This window comes from Chiloscyllium plagiosum, unplaced genomic scaffold (assembly GCF_037043375.1).
Source record: "Chiloscyllium plagiosum isolate Xiang-an unplaced genomic scaffold, Cpla_swu_hap1 HiC_scaffold_42, whole genome shotgun sequence".
Taxonomy (NCBI): Eukaryota; Metazoa; Chordata; class Chondrichthyes; order Orectolobiformes; family Hemiscylliidae; genus Chiloscyllium; species Chiloscyllium plagiosum.
Genome location: NW_028270180.1, coordinates 45,566,310 through 45,575,202, shown reverse-complemented (window position 1 = coordinate 45,575,202; position 8,893 = coordinate 45,566,310). Strand labels below are relative to the sequence as shown.

At 42.2% G+C, this 8,893-nt stretch overlaps 1 non-coding gene across 1 annotated transcript; it reads right to left on the bottom strand.

Moving 5' to 3' along the window:
• Positions 1-8,083: 8,083 nt before the first annotated feature.
• trnas-gcu (transfer RNA serine (anticodon GCU)) lies at positions 8,084-8,165 on the bottom strand. Its single transcript has one exon. It is a non-coding gene; the product is annotated as a tRNA-Ser (tRNA).
• Positions 8,166-8,893: the final 728 nt, after the last annotated feature.

Genomic DNA, 8,893 nt, shown 5'->3' with positions numbered 1-8,893 from the left:
TATTCTGCGTTGTGATGGCAGCGTCCTCGGCTCTAATCCACGACATGGCTGTTAGTTCTCTCAAAGTTTTACTTTTGGTGAAACACGGTAAGAAATTAATCGTTTTTACATGATAATATTCTCCGAGGTGTTTTCCATCGAATCACCTTCTCTGATGTTTCTGCGTTTCATATATCAGGATTTAAACCAAAAGTTTTGGAAGATGTCTCCCCCTCCCACTCTCCCTAACTCTCTTTTCCGTCTCACATCCCATTTTACTGAGGCATTGCACAATCGAACATATGCTTTCACGTTGACACCGTCAAGTCTGTGCCGTTGCCCTCACTGTTACTGGTTGCGACAATTAAGAATATGCTAAATACGTTGTCTAAAAAACCCATCTGTTTCACTACGTCCTTAACTAGTCTGACTCCTGACCTCAAGGCAATAAATGCTGCAGAGCCACCCCGCATGCTGTTACAGAATGAAAAAAAAGGTTCATTCGGCTCGACCTAGACTATTGTCTTCAATTCACGATTCCAGGAATGTGATCGCAGTGGGAAAGGTGGAGGAGAGATTCACTTGGATAGCGTCTGGGCTGAAGAGTATCAGTCATGAAGAGAGACAGGACAGGCTGGGATTGTTTGTCACCGTGCAGAGGAGTTTGTGAGAAGGCATGGTACAGATATACAAAATGATGAGGGCTATGGATAAGGTAGACTGAAAGAAGCGTTTCCCAACGATCACAGGGGGCCAGAAATTTAATGAGAAAGACAGAAACGTTTAAGTAGATGGGTGGAAAAGCGGTATAGGCTGGCAGGTGTTCGAATTTGGAACACACTTTCTGTAAGGGTCAGAGAGGCAGAAATATTCAGATGTGAATATGTTCTGCCAAAACTTATAAGTCTGTGGGTTAAACGATTCGGGTCGTAAAGCAGATGTTTTTGACAAATGGAGCCACAACGGGAAGAGGGGTCTCCTTTGCAACTGTTGTCCTCGGTAGTATAGTGGTTCGTGTCGAAAAATGTTATGCGGGAGATAGAAGCTCAATTCCTCGCTGGGGCAGTGTAAATGTTTTAAAACTTTCGCGCCGTTCCCAAGTGAAGCATATTAATGCCTGTCCTTCCATTCTCCATGGGACATGTCACAGGAAAGACAGTGCTGTCTGAATCAGCGTGGGGAAGGACTGCAGCTCCCGCTGAGAACCAGTGTGTCAGTGAAAGTACAAACACATGACTTCTGTAACATGCACCTTATGTCTGTACTGGAATCTAAACCATTTAATAGAAAGAAGAAGGAACCTGAAGAAGAAACAGGGTAAACTAATTCAGATGTGAGTACAGAAACATTTTTCACAGCATTTTGAGGAAAACTGACAAACGGCTCTGAGAAAGAGTTTGTTTGTCAGAACTGTTAGTTCACAGAGATGTTTTGTTCCACTTAATCACTTAAGAAATTGAATAACAATTTAACTGAAGACTTGAAATGTTAGAACACACCAGACGATGAGTCACGTGCTGGAAACTGTGTTTATAAATTAGATGTTTGATGACTGATACTGATGCAATAGGCTGAAGGGCCTCTCGCCACGGTTTTAAAAACTCAATGACTGTCATTTTTCAACTAAACCAAAAAGGCAAGAACAAAGTCACCAAGAAAAGTTGTAAGCATTGCATATGTCTTTTTTGGTGCGCAAGTGCTGAAATTCAGCTCTCTCACTGGTATTTTCCAATTTTGATTTCCAGTCAGGGAAAAAAAAAAGATTTGTTGCTCCTTATGAAAATCTTAAATTGAACATGAATTCCTGACATTACAAAACTGCAAAGATAGCAGTTCTGTCAGAATAAGTGAGAATTTCATATCGGAGATGAAATCAAATGGGGAGAAACGCTGAAATCAGTTGCTTTTGCCTGCTCAGACACAGTACTACAAAAATGATCCTTTTTGAAACATACAGGTTTTTAAAGGATTGTAAAAAGTTGGATGCAAAAAGGTTGGTTCTGTGACCAGAGCGCCTCGTATCGAATGACTTGGAGATACCGGTTTTGGACTGGGATGAGCAAATTTGTAAATCACACAACACCAGCTTACAGTCTAACAGGTTTAATTGGATGTACGAGCTTTCCGACTGGTGCTCATTCGTCAGGTGGTTGTGGAGTACACTGTTATGAAGCACAGAATTTATAGCACAAATTTGCAGTGTGATGCAACTGAAATTATACATTGAAAATCACCATGATTGTTTGCTAAGTCTCCCATCTGTTAGAATAACCATGTTAGCTTCACTTCTTTCATTTGTAAAGCGCAAAACTTTTTATTTTAAAGTTACCTTCTCAGGTGAACTTGAAGAATTGGTGTCAGCCCCCATGTGCTGCTGTCTTTTCCATAATGTTGAGACTGATTCTAATTTAATAAATGATTTAACAGAGGCTGACATGGATTCATGTAGTTTTTGAGCAAAGTACAATGTAATTCTGCAAGTACAAATTCACCCCACAAACGTAGAGATGTGTGTGTGTGTGTGTGTGTGTGTGTGTGTGTGTGTGTGTGTGTGTGTGTGTGTGTGTGTGTGTGTGTGTGTGTGTGTGTGTGTGTGTGTGTCTGTGTGTGTGGGTCTCTGTGTGTCGATAGAGCAATGGGATCACCTGTTCTGTGACATGAATCCAAGGTCTCGGTTGAGGTCATCCTCATGGATAGCGAACTTCGCTATCAGCTTCTGCTCGGGCACTTTTAGCTGCTGCCGGCTCCGAATTCCGCCCTGGTGGATTGTCACCCGAAAGTCCTAGGTGAAATGTCCTGGACCACTGATGTTCTCTCCAACCGGGAAGGGGCAGACCTGTCTGTTGATAGATGTGTAGTGCCCATTCATCCGTTGCTGTAGCCTCTGCTCGGTTTCACCAATGTACCATGCCTCAAAGCATCCTTGGCTGCAGCATTTTTTTTAGATTAGCGTCAGTCTAAACATTATGGCACGGACACAGCACACAGGAACTAACAACCTCAACATATTATCTGGACTGACACTAATTGTTAAAGTTTACCTAAGAATGTAACTACTAAAAGAAAGTTTTGCGAATCACATAACAAAGAAGTAAACCTAACATAGTCATTTTAACAGATGGAAGACTTAACAAATAATCAAGGTATTTTTCAATATATAATTTCAATTACATCGCACTGTAAACCTTTGCTATAAATTCTGTTTCTAACAATTGTGAACTCCACAACCACCTGATGAAGGAGCAGCTCTCCAAAAGCTAATGCTTCCAATTAAACCTGTTGGACTATGACCGGTGTTTTGTGATATTTAACTTCGTATTACAATGCGGATTTTACAATTAAAACAGAGATGAGGAAGCATTTATTCTCTCAGACAGTTCTGGATCCGTGGACTTTCTTGTACAATAAGGCTGTTGGGGAAGGGTCATTCGGTTTTATGAGGCTGAGATCGGCAGATCTTCAAACAGCAAAGACATCAAGCGTTATGGGGAAAGGCAAGAAAGTGCAGATCAAGGTTATCAGATCTGACATGAAACCATTCAATACAGGAATAGATTTGTAGGTCTGAATGGTGTCTTTCTGTTCATAAACTTGTTTGCCTAAATATGAAGTAGCAAACCCGACCTGAGTAAAATGTGCCAAATTAAAAATACGTGGACCCCCGGAACACTGAACCGAGGTGAAATGTCCAAAGAACATCACGCAAAGGGCAGACAATGTGGGTAATTGATCCGGAGTGGTCAGTATACCAAGGTAAACAGGAAAACCAATATTCATTATCTACTTTAAACCTGGCTCCACGAGGCATGCAGTTCACTCTCACAAACCACCATTCCCCTTCCGTTTTAGTGACGCCCCCTCCGTTCTTCATTTAAACTGATTGAACGTCAGGCAATTGCAACTGACATTGCTGATGTGGACCTGTAACATGCAGGGAAGCGATTCGGAATGCTGCACTACATCATTCTGTTTCGAAAGATCAGGCAATATTTCATATTGATTACTGTAAATGTTAACCTTTAAGAAGCCAAGACAGTGAAATTATTGACTCCTCATCACTATACTACCAGGGAAGATTTCTGTTACACCACCCTGGACACCATGAGATTCGTCATTGTATATTGCCATCCTTCTGTGCATGGTCCCATCGGCTCCATTCCGGTCTTGTTGGTTGGTTTACAATGCTGAGGCTATCCAATCATCTTTGCATTGCAGTTTCTGATGTATGAGACCTTCTTACTGAGCTGGCAATGGGCTGGCGCAGTGGTGATAACACTGGTCTGCGTGCTTCAGTCTATGCGTAAAAATGGGATTCAGCTCCCTGACTGGGTGTGAACACATTTTTCCCCATCTCAAACTTCAATCCAATTTATTGTGTTTTACGAGATTAAAACGTTCCAAAGAAATTAGCATTGAAATGAACACGTGAAACGTCAGAGTTCACAAGGTTGCAGACCAAGTGCTGGGAAGTGAGATGATGGGACCCATTTCTGTGCTGTAAACATTCGATAATTCAATCATTTTTGAGGGCAAACATATCTGCAGTGACATAATTCCAAAAACCGCGTTATGAAGAAACTGTGCAACTGCTTCTGCCCTCATCCCTGGTGGTCTAGTAGTTAGTATTCAGCGCTTTGACTGAGTGGGCTGGATTTCATTACCGTTCAGGAAATCAGGAATTCTTGTTCCTGATGCAGAGAGCGCAGCTCTACCAGGAATCTGTTTAATGCCTTAAATCAGTCAATACCCCAGCCCTTGAATGAAGGTAAAAGTGCCTTCCCTCTCTCTATACAGTCGGACAGTTAATCCTTCATTCTCCTCTGATTCCACTTCCCAAAGAGTTTCAAAGAACTGTCAAAACTGAGTCTCAGCTATTTCATTTCTGTGCTTTTCAAACACAGGAGCTGCAGCGATTGAGTGGGTTGGTTTCTGAAAATGAAACGTACCTTATGAGCAATGTGTGAGGCTATTCCAGGATTGTCTTCTCTGACAGCGCTGCGACATGACTGATGTTCTCTATGATATGGAAGTGCCAGTGTTTGAGTTGGGTAGACAAAGTTAAAAATTACACAACATCAGGACATAATCCAGCAAGTTTATTTGGAAACACCAGCTTTCAGAGAGCCGCTCCTTCATTAGGTAGGTGTCTTTCTGCAGAAACTTGATGCGTGTGTCAATATGCGCGATGTTGTGGAAGATCATCTGGACTTTAACCGACCGTTCGTGGTGTCGATGGTACCCATGACTTGGATGTGTTGGTATTGGACTGGGGTGGACAAATTAAAAAAAAATCACAAAGCCATATTAGAGTCCAACAGTTCACAACCACCTGATGAAGAAACAGTCCATGGAACACTGCTGCTTCCAAATATGCTAGTTAGATACAATCTGATGCCATGTGATTTTTAACTTTGATAACCCTTGGTAATGTTTAACTGATCGTAGACAGTAAAAGAATTTTCGTTCCTGGAGATGAAAATTTCAAACATTATCCACCTCAGTGTAACAAAAAAGATTACTTTGGATGTGTGCTGAATCTCCACAATGCGCTTGCACAAAGCAAAAGTCGAACCTACACCCGCCTGATCTGTAGCCAGCTATACGAATGGCTGTACCACTGGCCAGATGCGCAGCTGAGATTTTACATGCTGCAGAGCTGTGATGCGAATTTTGACAGGAGCAATAAAAGTAACACTCACAAGGTGAACAAAGGTGAATCACCATCAATGATTCACTTCACATTGTCCTAAAAAATTGATCAGCCAATCAATGAGGTCACTGCTGATCAAGGGAATTGCAACTTACTTTGCTACGTGTTCACCAAAATTAGAGGTAAACTCCAGCCTAATCATTACATCGCATATTCCCATTAATTTTCAGATTTAGATTATGTTAATGATCTGTCCGTATTTGCAGGAAACTGAATGACATGAAATGAGTGAAAACGTGCTTCTGGTGATGTAATCTAGTGCAGAGTCGGCCAGAAAAGAAAAGTCAAAGACTTGAAACATCACTCCCAATTCTTTCTGTACCAATGCGTTTTCCTGAGTTGAATATTTGCAGGAATTGTCTTTAATATCTAATGAATTAATTATTTTCCCATGACAGAATCTTCATAAATCAGTTAACACCTGAGGTGTTGAATCCTATTTTACTTCAGATTAAAATAGTTGAATACCCTTTCCTCCGGCCTAATGTCCCAATACTCTCTCCTCTTCCATGCAAACACAAGCTGCTCCAAGAGAGGTTGGAGATCCCAACCTGACGTTCCAATGTTCCTTGCTGCTCCATGTCAATACAAGCTACTCTAGTTGAAGTTGCAGCTCCCGGTCTGATATCCCAATGCTCCCTGCTCCATGTAAATAGAAAACGTCCAGTTGCTGTTGGCTCTACCAGTCTGATGTCCCAATGTTCCCTGCTGCGTCATGTCATTAAAAGCAGCTCAAGGTGAGAGTGGAGCTCCCAGACTGATCTCGAAAAGTGCCCTGCTCCATGTCAACTGAAGCTGCTCCAAATGAGGTTGGATCTCGCAGTTTGATGTCCCAATGCTCCCTGCTGCTTCATGTCAATAGAAGCTGCTCCAGGTGAGGTTCGAACTCCAGACTGATGTCACAATGCTCCCTGGTCCATGTCAACAGACGCTGCTCCAGATGAAATGGGAGCTCCCATCCCTGGCTCTCGTTGACGTTGTAGCTCCCAGTCTGATGTCTCAATGCTCCCTGCTCCGTGTCAATAGAAGCGGTCCAGTTGAAGTTGGATCTACCAGTCTGATGTCCCAGTGCTCTCTGCGGCGTCATGTCAATAAAAGCTTCTCCAGGTGTGCTTGGAACTCCCAGACTGATGTCAAAATATTCCCTGGTCCATGTCAACAGACGCTGGTCCAGATGAGGTGGGAGCTCCCATTCCTGGCAGATCACACACCTCTATACCATCATGGAAATACTGCCCACTGACCATTTCCACCATTGGAGCCATTGGTGCAATATCCACATCATGAGAACCTAATCTTACTTTTAATCACCACCGACTCATTATTTCCAAAGGACTTCTCTCTTAAAACTTATTTTGCATGTGCACATTGCAGTCAATCCGAAGTAAGATACTCGTGCTAATTGACATCTGCTCACTAGAAATCACATTCTATTTTTCATGTTGAGTAACTGCTACTTAGCAAGGACAATGTTTTTAATGGAATCACTCTTTTATTTCACGTTAGGGAATTTGGTTTGTATTATTTAAATTAAAGTTTGTTACTGTGTAAAATGATCAAATAGATCTCAATTTCTGAACAAAACTGGTAATGTTGTCATCCACCTTGAAATGTGGTGTCTACTTCATTCAGCCACACGGGTATTAGAACGAACCGTCTGTTAATGACATGCGTATAAAGACATTTCAAATCAGTTTTCATGTTTAAGCTGCATAAATCTGCAGTACACAGTTGATACACAGTTTCGATTCAGTCCCTGCAGTTAACTTGCTGACTTCTCCAGTTGTTCATAGTTCAATATGATGCATCAAGTGTGTGCATAACGAGAAGGAGTTTGCTTCCCACATCTTGTGTTTATATGTGTCTTATGTCCAGCATTCATCAATGGCGAGAGCAAGGGGGAAAGGATAAGACCAGTGTGTCAGTCTGTCCGTGCCCATGCACGGCACCCACATCGGTAATTCTCTATTGTGCATTTACAGCCAGTTCTCGGGTGCCCCTGCACCCAGCCCCTGCCACTTTTGAAATACCTCCATTGTTTCGTGCTGTCTCTCTGTGCTCTTTTTACCAAGGTGAATCACTTCTACCCAACTGCTACAAATTTCATCTGACAAAACGCTCATTAAGAATCGCATGCATCAACATGCACTTCGCATCTCTCGTTATTTGGTTCTCCTGGATCTCTTTCATACGATAAAAGTTCACAGCAACTTGACTTGGAAAAGACAATCGCGTTCCTGTTCATTGTCCCAATTCAATCTACATTTCAATGCAGTTTAGGCAACAGACTCAAATTATTCTTTGAGATTTTATTATAGCGTCGATGCATATAAACAGACCATTGGACAGCTGTGATCATCCAAAGATAGCAAAATTTAAAATCGCTGATAACAGCGACGAGAGTGGGATTCGAACCCACGCGTGCAGAACACAATGGATTAGCAATCCATCGCCTTAACCTCTCAGCCACCTCGTCGCGTAAATTCCGGGCACATTTGACCTTATGAATAAGTGAATTGCGTAAATTATGCTGAGCAGCAGATATTTCTCCATATTGGTGAAATGATAAATAGTACAGGACGGTTCCAATAGTATCGTCTTACCTCTGAGTTGTGGGGCGAAGAGACTCCCACTGTGACACTCTGCTCACAGTGATCTGAACAAAAATGAAGAAATGACGATGTAACAAGGTCTGTTGAAATCTGTGAAGATTTGAAGCCAACGGACTGAAGAGCCCGTGACATCAGGAGGTGTAAAGTTGTCTGTGAGGAATTGTTTTCCAGACTGGAGGAGAGCGCATAGTGCTCAATGTCATTATTCAGAACACCTTTCTTCCACTCAGATATTTTTGACATGCACTTGTGTACAGGACAGGCAAATTTGAAATCCTAAATAAGGCTAAACTGACAATTGAATTCAACAATGCAAAAACCTTGATCTGTATCATTTCCCTGGCTGTGTGACACCAAATCACTGTATGATCACAGCAACGCAGTGAGCAAGTGTCAGAAGGAAAATGAGTGCAGTGCCAGAGCGAATGCTGGGAGCAGCAGTTCACACACTGGCAAGTGCATTCCCCTGAACAGGAAAACTTCCCAAACAGTGGACTGCGGTGGAAGAATTCAGAAGGGGCTTACATTTTGGAATTTGATGCCAGAGACACAATGGAGATCTGTTATTGAGTCTGTTCAAGATGAAGGTTTT